The 15,433-nt window shown below is 42.2% G+C and overlaps 1 pseudogene; it reads right to left on the minus strand.

Annotated features, from left to right (window-relative positions):
* LOC149228535 (uncharacterized) overlaps window positions 1–15,433 on the minus strand; it is a 53,075-nt pseudogene that overhangs the window by 16,267 nt on the left and 21,375 nt on the right.

Genomic DNA, 15,433 nt, shown 5'->3' on the forward strand with positions numbered 1-15,433 from the left:
GTATGTATGTTATAGCCTCTTTGGCAAACCCCTACAACTATGCAGTAGCCATGTTATGTAGATTGTATGGGCTACCCAATAATACTAAGTTTTCAATTGAATGGATTCCTCTGATTGATGCTTGTGTTAATTCCCATATCATGAATTGGCATTCCATCCTATCTGAAAATCTAGCCACCACCATTACCGAATATCGACAGAAGAATGCCTCCTTTTCAGATAACCTCCCTCCCTTCTATTTTAGTGCCTACATTATGGATGTTATTTGTTTTTTCACAACATTTCCAACCATGGGTTGGAAATGGACCTTACAAGATCCTTACCCAATCCATCTCATTCATAAACAAATATGGGAGTCACATTACATACCTCACTTCTATAAGGTATTCCATGTTCTTGTGTTACCCCTACATCAAATGATTTTCAATAAGAAAGCCCCTAGGTTTTCCCAAGAAGCTGCAGCGAACCTGCTTACTGTTGGCAAGTATTTATTGAAGAGTGGTTCACCTATATTAGCGTTTTTGGTAGAATAGTTGATCCATACGTCCTTCCTTTATATGTTTCTGAAAATTTATTAGCAAGAGAGATTGCCTACCAAACTGTGGGAAAAGACCTGACTAAAGTTCTCAAATATGGCAAGAATTCATTATGGCCCATTTTCCCTCTCAAATTCGGTTCTTTTGCTTTAGCCAATTTTGTTAATGCCACTAAGGAATCAACACATATGGACGCCCTCGGGCTTCATACATTGCCTAAGAGGCAATTTGATCCAAACAAAGTGGCATATAATGTCACTAATCGAGTAAAGCTCAAGCCATACAATCATGACGACAATTATTTTGAGGATTTGGTGCAGTCAGTCGTATCCTTCGAACAAGCATTCAAATGGGAAAAAGCGAATCTCAAACCTGAATATTTTCAAAGATTTCAGGAATTCAGATATGAGAGGCTCTTAGTGATCTCAATGCATCTATTAAAATTCGAGGATAAGACTACTCCAAGTTTCATTGTTGATAGTGGAGGTCCTAGCTCTCAAATAGACTCTCAGTTAAACACTGAGAAGACACCAAACACAGGGAAGCCCCAAGACACCAACAACACAATTAAGTCTAGTAGGAAGTAAGCTGAGAAGAGTACCCTGGCTATAGAAATCGGTTCAGAGACCAAAGGTGGTAGTTTGGAGCAGGAGTGGGATCAGTTTAATCAGAATTTGCAAGGCACTCCCAAAGCCTCAAATGCCCAAGAAACAGAGGAATTTAAAACTCCTCCACATGTTCATAAAGATACAGAGCCCAATTCTATCGGCGAACAATCTACACCTATGGAGGAACAAGCAACAACATCCTAGCATACTGAAATTATCCTTGCTCTGCCCACATCAAAGATTGTTTTGAAGGTAACTAAAATACCTCCACTTGATGTGTTCTATAGCCCTCTCCACAAAGCTGTAGTTAGAAGGCAGAGAAAAATAAGAAGGGTAGATGCACCTGAATTCCCACCAGGGAACGAGCCCATGGACATTGTCTGGAAGGACATTCCTTTCAATCCGGCTGAGAACTTGACTAGACTATCACAATTCACGGGACCATAAGCATCAGCCATTATGGACAAGGCTACTGAGATCTCTACTTTAATAAGGGAGAAAGAGGAGAGAATTGCGCAGCTCAAACAAGAGCTCAAGGCAGAGAAAGCAAGTGCAAACACGCAAGTGGCAGAGCAACTCAAGCAATTGTAGCAAGACATGGAGGTCCTGAAAATAAGCCATGAGGCCAATATATCGGCCAAAAACATGAAACTTCAGGAAATGCAGCAACCCATGGAAAGATACAAGGACGTTCCCACTACTGAGGATTTCATCAAAGAGGCCTTGGAATTAAATTCCCTTCTAGTGAGACAGCAAGAGTATTTCTACCAAAAGATGTCACATATTACTCCCTATCTAACCACTAGCGACTCGTTGACAGATAAGGCAATCGACCAGCGAATAGAATTTAACGATTTAAACACCAAAATCTCTGAGTTCATTGAGTGGCAGGAAACAAAAGATGGAAAGAAGGCCAATCTACCCGAGATTGAAGAAACTCATAAAGACATTCTCTTCATAGATTGGGATGCCAGAATCAAACAGGTTGAGCTAGCAATCGCAAGGGCAACTAGAGTATCAAAGAACATCATCAAAGCAATGAATCACATCCTGTTCGCCACCAATCTCATCAAGGAAGGCAATACGAAAGAAATGCCCGATTTAACTGCTCTGTATAAAGACTGGCAAGAAAAGGCGGGGAGTCAAAGAGAGGCAATTACAAAACTGACCACGACCAACTGGGAGTCGTATTGGCAGTATCTTGTTAAGCCACATAGCCAGATTATGACTCTCAATTGTTCCCTTCACACTACTCAAAGGATGTTGCCACCGCTCACCGATGCAATCTTCACAGGACAACTCAGGACTCATTTCGGGCCACCTCCTCAAATCCAACCAATGATCGATATTTGCGATTTAAAGGACAAGATGGCAGACAGCAAGTCATCCTCTTAGTTTTGTTTATTTAGCCTCTGTTTATTTTTGGAGTTAGTTACCTAGTTAGGAGGAAGGTTGTTTGAAACCTCCTCAAATTTTGTATAATCTATTTTTGCACATTTAGTTAGAATAGTATTTATACCCTTCTCATGCATTTAGAGAAGGGTCCAGAATTTTATCAAAAACATTTGCAAAGAATGCACTATTGTAAGTTTGAGAATGCTTTGGTGAAATGATGGAACATGATCATTTCTTTTAGATATCATACTACTTTCCTTTGTTGATGCACTTTTCTATTTTTGGCAGACAATTTGATCTGAAGAAGGAAATTGGTCTATGTCATTTGTCAAATGAGCAGGACTTCACACATATGGTACTATTATCGTGTATGGTTGATTCTGTTTACATTTAATTAATGGAAAAACTTTACTTTCATGGATTATATGTGAGATTTATTATTTTTGTTAAGTGTTAATTTCACTTTTGTATGATGCCTAGATGAAGTTGTGATTTTCATATATAACTCATCATATATGCGATATATTTTATAAATTCCTTTGACTAAATATTTAGTCAAAGGAATTATCTTTTACATTATCATCTCTGTTTAGTTGTGTTCAATCTTTATTATCATATGCTAAATACATATCCCTGTATATCGCATATCACACAAGAACACCCTGGTTTATATTAGAATAAGTTAGTTAGAGAAATTGTATTGTATAATAGGTCACTTAGATTATCATTATTCTATTGCAAAGCACTCATAAACCACCCACTCTCATCTTAAAATCCACACTGGGAAATTGGTCCCATTATCCCCAGTCGGAGCGACCACTTTAAATGGAAAAAGAGTTATCTTAAGGTCCAGACCGAGTGGTTATCCCCCATGTTTCCGCAGCAGAATTTTGAGGCGGCAACATGGTGGTGCATCCACATCTAGCAGCCACTCTAGAGGCACCACTCCTTTTAAGGTACAAGTAAACTTTGACATACCCATATATGAGGGCCAAATAGATGCAGACGTCATAGATAAATGGTTAAATCTGATAGAAGGATATTTTTATGTTCATGATTTTTCCAGCTGGAAAAAGATTACTTTTTCTCTTCTCAAAGCCACCCCCCACATTAAGGATTGGTGGGAAACCTACTGTGAGCAGAAGGATGAAAGTACACCCTCACTGTTTTCAATTGCACCTACTTGGAATTTGTTCTAGGACACCGTCAAGGAGCAGTACTACCCTGTCAGGAGATATGAGGATAAATACATAAAGTGGACAACACTACGGCAGGGAAGGGACCAAGATGTGTCAGAGTTTACCAATGCTTTTCATACCATTCGCATGAAGTTGGGTATCAAGGATTATGAGAAACATTTGATACTCGAGTACCGCGGCTGCCTACACAGGTACATCCAAGATAAGATGGAGTTCCTGGACTTCTCCCTGCTTGGCACGGCGTACCAATACATTGTCAAGATCGAGAAGAATCTTAAGCACAAAAAGTGAGACTTTGGATCTACAAATCTGGAGCAAGGGAAAGGTTCCCACAAACCACAAAACAAAGGACAAAACCAAGGTGGGGCGACCCAAGACAACCCGCAAAATCCCAAGAAAATAACAACGTTGTGAAGCTGAAGAAGGACATGGGAAAGTGGTGTGAGTTCCATAAGAGCTTCACTCACAACACAAGTGAGTGTCAGGTCAAGAAGCCAGTAGTGGCCGAGCTAAAGGCTTTTAAATCAGATGCATATTCTGACTCTGAGTCAGAACCCAACAAGAGGAATGACAAAGGGAAGCAGATTATTGATGTGAAGCCCAGCACCACTGTTTCCACCACGAAGACCTAGAAGGAGGAACCCGAAGATCTATAGGAGGAGGAGCGCCTCTGCCACTCCTAGATGTGGGTAAAGGGTTCCCTGTTACAGTCCATTATCGACATCGGGAGCCAAAAGAACCTCATTTTAGCAGAGATCATGAAGTGGCTGGGCTTATTGACCACAACACACCCACAATCATACACCATCAGGTGGCTTCACCAAGGAAGGGATCTTCGCGTCAGCCAGTAGTGTCGCCTTCCATTCAGCATCAAGCCCCTCATGGATGAGGTATTATGTGAAGTTGCTCCTCTTGATGTTTGTGATGCATTATTAGGCCAACCATACTTGTGGAAGTGACATGTTGTGTATGAGTCAAGGCCTCGTTCTGTTATTGTTACCTTGGGAAATAAGTTGTACAGGATACCAGAGGTAGCACCACCTACCGCCATCTCTTTGGTTACTGCAAAACAATGCAGTAAGCTCATTTCCAAAACAAAGAAAAAAAATTCCTAATGATACGCCCTCAAGGAAAGAAGAAGACGGTGGCCACGACCTCCAGACAGGGCCCCTCCGCATTACAACAACAGCTGGATAAGGTTGTGGAGGAGCACGAGGACATCTTCAGCACCCCCGCACGGGTACCTCTACACTGTCAGGTCAATCACTCCATCGATCTGACCCCAGGTGCATTTTTTCCCAATTGACCAATCTATTGGCGCTATGTTCTGGAGAACAACGAAATCAAGAGGCAGATTTAGGAGCTATTGTAGAAAGGTCACATCTGGCTAAGTTCATCACCCTATGGGAGGCCGATCGTGTTGATACAGAAGAAGGATGGGACTTGGAGACTCTGTATTAACTATCGGGCATTGAACAAGATCATTGTCCGGAATAGGTACCCAATCCCACGGATTGATGACCTTTTGGACCAAATCAAGGGGGTAAAATATTTTATCAAGATCGACTTGAAGTCTGGATATCACCAGGTATAAATTGAACCTTCCAATGTGTGGAAGACTACCTTCAAATCCAAGGAGGGCCTTTTCAAATGGTTGGTTATGCCTTTCAGGTTGACGAATGCTCTTGCAACCTTCATGAGGTTGATGGATGACATCTTGCGACCATTCACCAACTTATTTGTAGTGGTATACTTGGATGACGTCCTGATCTTCAGCCAGAGTTGGGAAGAGAACCTCCACCACATCGACAGGTTCTCCAAACACTGCGGCAACACAAGCTTTGTGCTAATTTGGAGAAATGCACTTTTGGCATGAATCAGGTTCAGCATATGGGATACATTATCGATGAATGGGGGGTGCATGTGGATCCATCCAAGATCCAAGTCATTTAGGATTGGTCATCCCCAACCACTCTAACAAAGCTCCACATCTTTCTAGGTCTTACCAATTTCTACCACAGGTTCGTGTTGGGGTTTTCTCATATCACTTGGACCTTGAGTCAAGTCACCAAGGGAGGAGCGAAACAAAAATTCTTTTCGTCTGAATCTCAACAGAATTCATTTTCAAAGTTGAAACATCGCCTCTGCTTTGCACTTGTGCTCACATTACTAGATTTGCAACAACCATTTGAGATTGAGACAAATTCCTCTAACTATACTATTGGGGTAATCCTTACTCAACAAGGGAAACCAGTGGTGTTGGGTTGTGTTATATTCTTTCCACGACTAACCTATGTAGTGAACCGGGGGGTTAGAGCAGGGGCGGAGCCCCCCTTCATTGCGCTTATTACGCAGCGAGAGGGTCACAGGGGGGCGGCAGCCCCCCCTTTGTTGCGTCGATTGCGCAGCGGGGGGGTCACAGGGGGGGTGGTAGCCACCCTTGTCCGAGGATTTGAGGGGGGCAGGTAGCCCCCTTCTGCGAGGTCCGGGGCAGCACCCCAGGAAAAAAAAAATTGGACCCTATATTAGGTTGGGCAGACTTAACTATGGTTTTGGTCCATGGTTTTGGAAGTGATGGTTTTCGGTCCATGGTATTGGATGCTTCAGCATGTATAAATATGTATTGTAACATTGAAAAAAATATAATGAAAAATCAAGCTGGTAGTCCCGGTTTTGGGATCCAGGGGAAAATCTCTGTGTATGTGTGTTTTATGTGTTATGCGCTCGCAATTTTTTATTTTTCTATGTTTTAGAATTCGTATGCAGGTAATTTCTGTATAGGGTTAAAACCTATATTTGGTATCGAAGTTGTTTTGGCTTCAAGGGAACGCCTTTGTTGCTGAGGGGTTTCGTTCAGGCCTGTGCTAGACCCTGTTCAGTGGGAGATCTGCGGGATCAATTTTGGTGGTGAAAGAAGATGGCGAGCAGTGGAAAGATAGAGATCGAGAAATTTAATGGTCAGAGTTTTGAGTTGTGGAAACTCAAGATGGAGGATCTGTTGGTGGATAAAGATCAGTGGATCGCGGTAGATCTGGGTACTAAACCAACAAGAGTGTCTGATGAAGAATGGAAGAAATTGGAATGAAAGGCAAAGAGCATAATACGATTATGTGTCTCAGATTCAGTATTGTTGAATGTATCAGGGGAAGCTACTGTGAAGGCTTTGTGGGACAAGTTAGGGACTTTGTACCAATCTAAGTCTCTGGTGAATAAATTGTTCCTGCAGAAAAATTTGTATAACCTGAGGATGAAAGATGGAGACTCGGTGACAGAGCATTTGAACGCATTTAATACTGTGGTAAGTCAGTTAGCATCTGTTGATATTAAAATTTTAGATGAAGATAAGTGCATCAATTTGTTGTGTTCTATACCAGATTCATGGGATAGTCTGGTTATTGCAATAGGTAGCAATGCAACTGCCTTGCAATTTGATGAAATAGTCTCATCCTTGCTGACGGAGGAGATGAGACAGAAAAATATGGAGAGCCAGAATGGTGATGCCTTGTCTGTACAAGGACGGTCCGAGAACAGAAACAAAAATAAGTCATCGAGTGGGAGATCTAAATCTAGAGGGAGATCTAAATCTCCAGGAAAACCTATAAAGGTGGTGTGCTGGAAATGCGGAAAGGAAGGGCACTAAAAAAGGGACTTTTAATCTAAAGCTCCTAACAAAGGAAAGGGATCTGATGATGCTTCTTCTGCAGAGGTGAAAACCACCTCAGATGAAGGTGGGGATGTGTACTTGGCTTCTTCAAGTACACATGCAGATCATGAGGCATGGTTGATTGACTCAGGTGCATCCTTTCACTTCACTCCCCATAGAGAGTGGTTCTGTGAGTATGATAAATACGATGGTGGTGATGTCTTCTTAGGGGATGATAGGAAGGCTAAAATCGTTGGTTGCGGAAAAGTAAATTTGAAGTTGCAAGGTGGAAGGGTTAGAACACTTCCGGGTGTTCTGCATATTCTTGCATTAGCCAAAAATATGATTTATGTAAGCAAGCTAGATGATTTAGGTGTAAAAATAGTGCTCAAGAAGGATACCTGCAAGATGGTTTGGGGAGCACTGGTATTGATGCGGGGAGTTCGGACTGGAACTCTGTACAAGCTGCAAGGTAGCACCGTTGTTGATGGGTGCAACAGTTCTGTGGTTCCTGAAAGTGGAGCAGAAAATCTAGTGGTCTCCGGAGAGAAGACCATGCTGCGGCATCAAAGGCTTGGACATATTGGAGAGAAGGGCCTTCGAATACTTCATGGTAAAGGAATGGCAGAGGGTATGAGTAATAACTCTCTAGATTTTGATTTCTGTGAAAATTGTGTATATGGGAAGCAGAATCGGGTGAGTTTCCCCTGTGGTGGTAAGAGGGAAAAACATATATTAAAACTTGTGCATAGTGATGTGTTTGGACCTGTGAAGGTTTCAACATTGGGTAAGTCTATGTACTATGTATCATTTATAAATGACTTCTCAAAGAATACATGGATATATTTCCTTAAGAAGAAATCTAAAGTCTTTGACAGGTTTAAAGAATTTAAGGCTCTGGTGGAAAACCAAACAGAGAAGAAGATAAAGGTGTTGAGGACAGATAACGGTGGAGAGTTTTGCAGTAAGGAATTTGAAGAATTCTGTAAGAAGTGTGGTATAGCACGGCAGAAGACTACTCCATATACACCTCAGCAAAATGGAGTTGCAAAAAGAATGAACAAGACATTGATGGAAAGTGCAAGAAGCATGCTCAGTGGTGTCGGTTTAGGACAAGAATTCTAGGCAGAGGCAGTGGAGACAGCATGTTACCTGGTCAACAGATCACCTTCATCAGCGTTGGAGGATAAGACTCCACAAGAGGTATGGACTGGTAAGAAACCCTCTCTTTCACATCTTAGGGTATTTGGATGTGATGCATATGTACATGTTCCAAAGGAGAAACGAACCAAGTTGGATAGTAAATCTGAAAAGTGCATCTTTATTGGGTATAAGGATGGTTTAAAGGGTTATAAGCATTGGAACCCATTAACAAGGAAAGTTGTGTACAGCCGAGATGTGGTGTTCAGAGAGGTGAAAGATATTATTAAACATGAAGTCCAACCAAAGGAACCTGAGAAGATATAGTTTGAGCTAAAGGACGAAGAATCAGACTCTACAGCGGAGGAGTAATCAGAAGATGAAGAGCCACAAACTCCGAGTGTAAGAAGATCAGTTCGAGAAAGAAGGCAGCCAAAAAGGTATAGTCCATCTGCTTTCTGTTCAAATTTTGTTTTATCTATTACTGATGATGATCCCAATACTGTGAAGGAAGTAGTATATTCAAAGGATGGAAAACTCTGGAAAGAGGCCATGGTTGATGAAATGGCATATTTGCACAAAAATGAGGCTTGGGATCTGGTGGAGTTGTCGGCTGGAAGGAAACCCATTGGCAGCAAATGGGTGTTCAAGAAGAAGACAAATGCAGAAGGAAACGTGGAGAAATACAAAGCTCGGTTGGTAGAAAAAGGTTATTCCCAGGTGCCGAGAATTGATTTTGGTGATATTTTTTCTCCTGTTGCCAAGGTAACTTCTATTAGGTTATTTTTATTTGTTTTTGTTGCTTTTGATTTTGAAGTAGAACAGATGGATGTGAAGACAACATTTCTTCACAAGGATCTAGAAGAGGAGATCTACATTAAGCAACCAGAAGGCTTTGTGTTGAAGGGTAAGAAAGAACTGGTATGCAAGTTAAATAAGTCTCTGTATGGGTTAAAACAGTCACCAAGGATGTGATATCAAAAATTTGATACATTTATACGGGGACTTGGCTTCACCAGAAGCAAAGAAAATCACTATGTGTATTTTAAATTAATTGGTGACAGTGTTATTTATCTGGTCTTGTATGTGGATGATATGTTGCAGGTTGGAAATGACAAAGAAATTATCTAGGATTTGAACACCCAATTGTCCTCCAAATTCGAAATGAAAGATCTTGGTGCTGCAAACTATATTTTGGGCATGGAAATTAAAAGAGATCGAGAAAAGAGGAAGCTCTGGTTAAACCAAAGGAGGTATGTCGAGACAATATTGCAGAGGTATAATATACAAGATAGTAAACCGGTGAAGGTTCCCATTCCTATAGGTGTAAAGTTATCCACTGAACAGCGTCCCAAGACGCAAGAAGAGGAAGAGGATATGTCTCGTGTTCCATATGCAAGTGCAGTTGGTACCCTGATGTATGCAATGGTCTGTACTAGACCAGACATTGCACATGCAGTGGGAGTATTGAGCAGGTTTATGTCAAAACCAGGGAAGGAGCATTGGACAGCAGTGAAGCGGGTTTTTAGGTATTTGCATGGCACTAGTGATTATGGTTTGTGCTACCAAGGAAGACCGGGATTGGACAGAGTTTTGGATATCCGTGTCTTTGTTGATGTGGACTGGGCTGGAGATTTGGATCAGAGAAGATCTACAAGTGGGTATGTGTTTAACCTATCTGGAGGTGCAGTCAGTTGGATGAGTAAAAAACAATCTGTGGTGGCACTATCAACTACAGAGGCAGAATACATGGCAGCCACTTATGCAAGCAACGAAGCAGTTTGGTTGCAGATATTGTGTTCAAGTATGGGGTTAGTACAGGGAGCTATAAGGATAGACTGTGACAGCCAAAGTGCAATTTTCTTGGCAAAGAACCCTGCTTATCATTCAAAGACAAAGCACATTGATGTTCAGTATCACTTTGTGAGGGATATGATAGAAGACAAAAAGGTGTTGTTGGTAAAGGTGGACACTTTGAAGAATACTGCAGATGCATTGACAAACTCAGTGAGCTCTGAGAAATTCTCCTGGTGTAGAGAAACAATGGGCGTTTCAGGGCTGGAAAAATGACTAAGCTCTCATGTGGCCCCCTATGGAAAGAAAACAACAAGTGGGAGAATGTTGGTTTGTGTTATATTCTTTCCATGACTAACCTACGTAGTGAACCGGGGGGTTAGAGGGGGGGTGGAGCCCCCCCTTCGTTGTGTCAATTATGCAGCGGGGGGGTCACAGTGGCTGCGACAGCCCCCTATCCGGGGGGTTTGAGGGGGGCAGGTATCCCCCCTCTATAGGGTCTAGGGTAGCGCGACGGGAAAAAAAAAAAAAAATTGGACCCTATATTAGGTTGGGCAGACCTACCTATGGTTTTCGGTCCATGGTATTGGATGCTTCAGCATGTATAAATATGTATTGTAACATTGAAAGGAATATAATGAAAAATCAAGCTGGTGGTCCCGATTTTGGGATCCAAGATAAAATCTCTATGTATATGTGTTTTATGTGTTATGTGCTCGCATTGTTTATTTTTCTGTGTTTTAGAATTCGTATGCAAGTAATTTCTGTATAGGGTTAAAACCTACAAGTGGCATATCACAGTGAGACACTTTCAGACACAGTCTAGAAGTATCCCATTTATGACAAAGAGATGTATTCCATTATGCAAGCCTGCCGACAATGGAAGCATTACATTTTGGGGAAGGAAACAGACATCCACACAAACCACCAACCCTTGCAGTTCATACAAACACAAGGGAAGTTGCAGAATGATCGTCATCAGAAGTGGTCCACATACCTGCAACAGTTCCATTTGAATATCAAGCACAAGAAGGGCAGCACCAATAATGTTGCAGACTACCTTAGCTGACCACCGATTGTGGCGTTAACCACCGTTATCAACTCTTATGGGCACGAGACTTCTGATTGTCCAGTCCTCTACAAAAGCGACCCGAAATTTGGCCACACATACCAAACGCTCTTGGAGGGTCAGAAAGTTCCAGATTTTCACCTCCAGGATGCACTGTTATTCCACTTGGGACTCCTTTGTGTTCCTTCAAGGAAGCGTTCCAAGATGATTTGGTAAGCGCACTACAGTCGAGTCATTGGGAATTTCGAGGTCGAGAAAACAGTGGAAGTATTGTAGAAGTATTTCTATTGGCTGAATCTTCGACAGGATGTCGGGAAGTACATCAGATCCTACACTACCTGCACCATTACCAAACTGACCATCAAGAAGCAAGGCCTCTGTACTACCTTGCCTACCCCTAGTTGACCTTGGGAATCCATCTCCATGGATTACATCTCGGGCCTTCCTTCTACTAAGCATGGCAACGACTGTGCTTTTGTGGTTGTCAAAAGACTCTCGAACATGGCCATGATGGTGGCCTGCAAGAAGAATATCATAGCAGAAGCCATTGATAAAATCTTCTTTGAACGAGTGTGGGTACACTTTGGGATCCCACATTTTATCATCTCAGATCAGGACAGCATGTTCCTTAGTACATTTTGGTCAAGTCTCTGGTTGATGTTGGACACCAAGCTCACTAAGTCCATAAATTTCCATCCCCAAACTGATGGCCAAATAGAGGTTTTCAACAGGATGATCATACACATTCTACACGTGTACAACTCAAAGAATCCATGCACATGGGATGAGAGCCTCGCCTATGTCCATCACAGCTATAAATAGGCTCTCCATATCTCAACTAGCCATAACCCTTTTCAGGTGGCCTTGGGATTCCAACCACTATGTCTAATTGATGTGTCCATAACATTTGCAACTACTCAAGCAAATTCGGCTCATGTCTAGTCTGAAGCTGACAAGGCAAAGTGCTTCATTGAGCACATTCAGCACATCTACCAACAATTCCATGACATATTGGACAGAGCCAATGCTAAGTATAGGCAACAGCATGACCATCATCGGGTTCCACACAAATTCCAAGTCGGCAACAAACTTTGGCTACATTTGCAGAAGGACCACCTCGCTAGGCCCCACCGCAAGCTTCACCTGCTCTGATATGGGCCATACACCATCATATATTTTATAAATTCCTTTAACTAACTATTTAGTCAAAGGAATTATCTTTTACGTTATCATCTTTGTTTAGTTGTGTTCAATCTTTATTATCATATGCTAAATAGATATCCTTGTATATCGCATATCACACAAGAACACCCTGGTTTATATTAGAATAAGTTAGTTAGAGAAATTGCATTGTAGAATAGGTCACTTCGATTATCATTATTCTATTGCAAAGCACTCATAAACCACCAACTCTCATCTTAAAATCCACACTAGGAAATTGGTCCCATTATCCCCAGTTGGAGCCACCACTTTAAATGGAAAAAGAGCTATCTTAAGGTCCAGACCGAGTGGTTATCCTCCATGTTTCCACAACATAATTTTGAGACCACAACATGGCGGTGCATCCACATCTAGCAGCCACTCTAGAGGCACCGCTCCTTTTAAGGTACAAGTAAACTTTGACATTCCCATATATGAGGGCCAAATAGATGCAGACGTCGTAGATAAATGGATAAATCTGATAGAAGGATATTTTTATGTTCATGATTTTTCCAACTGGAAAAAGATTACTTTTTCTCTTCTCAAAGCCACCCTCCACATTAAGGATTGGTGGGAAACCTACTGTGGGCAGAAGGATGAAAGTACACCCTCACTTTTTTCAACTACACCTACATGGAATTTGTTCCGGTACACCGTCAAGGAGCAGTACTACCCTGTCAGGAGCTATGAGGATAAATACATAAAGTGGACAACACTGTGGCAGGGAAGGGACCAAGATGTGTTAGAGTTTACCAATGTTTTTCATACCCTTAGCACGAAGTTGGGTATCAAGGATTATGAGAAACATTTGATACTCAAGTACTGCGGCTGCCTACACAGGTACATCCAGGATGATATGGAGTTCTTGGACTTCTCCCTGCTTGGCACGGTGTACCAATACATTGTCAAGATCGAGAAGAATCTTAAACAGAAAAAGTGAGACTTTGGATCTACAAATCTGGAGCAAGGGAAAGGTTCCCACAAACCACAAAACAAAGGACAAAGCCAAGGTGGGGCGACCCAAGACAACCTGAAAAATCCCAAGAAAAGAACAACGTTGTGAAGCTGAAGAAGGACATGGGAAAGTGGTGTGAGTTCCATAAGAGCTTCACTCACAACACAAGTGAGTGTCGAGCCAAGAAGCCACTAGTGGCCGAGCTAAAGGCTTTTAAATCAGAAGCATGTTCTGACTCTGAGTCAGAACCCAACAAGGGGAATAACAAAGGGAAGCAGATTATTGATGTGAAGCCCAACACCATTGTTTCCACCACGAAGATCCAGAAGGAGGAACCCGAAGATCTATAGGAGGAGGAGCGCCTCTGCCACTCCTAGATGTGGGTAAAGGGTTCCCTGTTACAGTTCATTATCGACAGCGGGAGCCAAAAGAACCTCATTTTAGCAGAGATCGTGAAGTGGTTGGGCTTACTGACCAAAACACACCCACAATCGTACACCATCAGGTGGCTTCACCAAGGACAGGATCTTCGCATCAGCCAGTAGTGTCGCCTTCCATTTAGCATCAAGCCCTTCATGGATGAGGTATTATGTGAAGTTGCTCCTCTTGATGTTTGTGATGCATTATTAGGCCAACCATACTTGTGGAAGTGACATGTTGTGTATGAGTCAAGGTCTCGTTCTGTTATTGTTACCTTGGGAAATAAGTTGTACATGATACCAGAGGTAGCACCGCCTACCGCCATCTCTTTGGTTACTGCAAAACAATGCAGTAAGCTCATTTCCAAAACAAAGAAAAAAAATTCCTAATGATACGCCCTCAAGGAAAGAAGAAGACGGTGGCCACGACCTCCAGACAGGGCGCCTCTGCATTACAACAACAGATGGATAAGGTTGTGGAGGAGCACGAGGACATCTTCAGCACTCCTGCACGGGTACCTCTACACTGTCAGGTCAATCACTCCATCGATCTGACCCCAGGTGCATTTTTTCCCAATTGACCAATCTATTGGCGCTATGTTCTGGAGAACAACGAAATCAAGAGGCAGATTTAGGAGCTATTGTAGAAAGGTCACATCTGGCTAAGTTCATCACCCTATGGGAGGCCGGTCGTGTTGATACAGAAGAAGGATGGGACTTGGAGACTCTGTATTAACTATCGGGCATTGAACAAGATCATTGTCCGAAATAGGTACCCGATCCCACGGATTGATGACCTTTTGGACCAAATCAAGGGGGTCAAATATTTTAGCAAGATCGACTTGAAGTCTGGATATCACCAGGTACCAATCGAACCTTCCAATGTGTGGAAGACTGCCTTCAAATCCAAGGAGGGACTTTTCAAATGGTTGGTTATGCCTTTCAGGTTGACGAATGCTCTTTCAACCTTCATGAGGTTGATGGATGACATCTTGTGACCATTCACCAACTTATTTGTAGTGGTATACTTAGATGACATCCTGATCTTCAGCCAAAGTTGGGAAGAGAACCTCCACCACATCGACAGGTTCTCCAAACACTGCAGCAACACAAGCTTTGTGCCAATTTGGAGAAATGAACTTTTGGCATGAATCAGATTCAGTATATGGGATACATTATTAATGAATGGGGGGTGCATGTGGATCCATCCAAGATCCAAGTCATTCAGGATTGGCCATCCCCAACCACTCTGACAAAGCTCCACATCTTTCTAGGTCTTACCAATTTCTACCACAGGTTCGTGTTGGGGTTTTCTCATATCACTTGGACCTTGAGTCAAGTCACCAAGGGAGGAGCGAAGCAAAAATTCTTTTCGTCTGAATCTCAACAGAAGTCATTTTCAAAGTTGAAACATCGCCTCTACTTTTCACTAGTGCTCACATTACCAGACTTGCAACAACCATTTGAGATTGAGA

The sequence above is a fragment of the Pinus tabuliformis genome, chromosome J (assembly GCF_031772625.1).
Source record: "Pinus tabuliformis cultivar Carrire ecotype Pingquan chromosome J, CPIR1, whole genome shotgun sequence".
Classification (NCBI taxonomy): Eukaryota; Viridiplantae; Streptophyta; class Pinopsida; order Pinales; family Pinaceae; genus Pinus; species Pinus tabuliformis.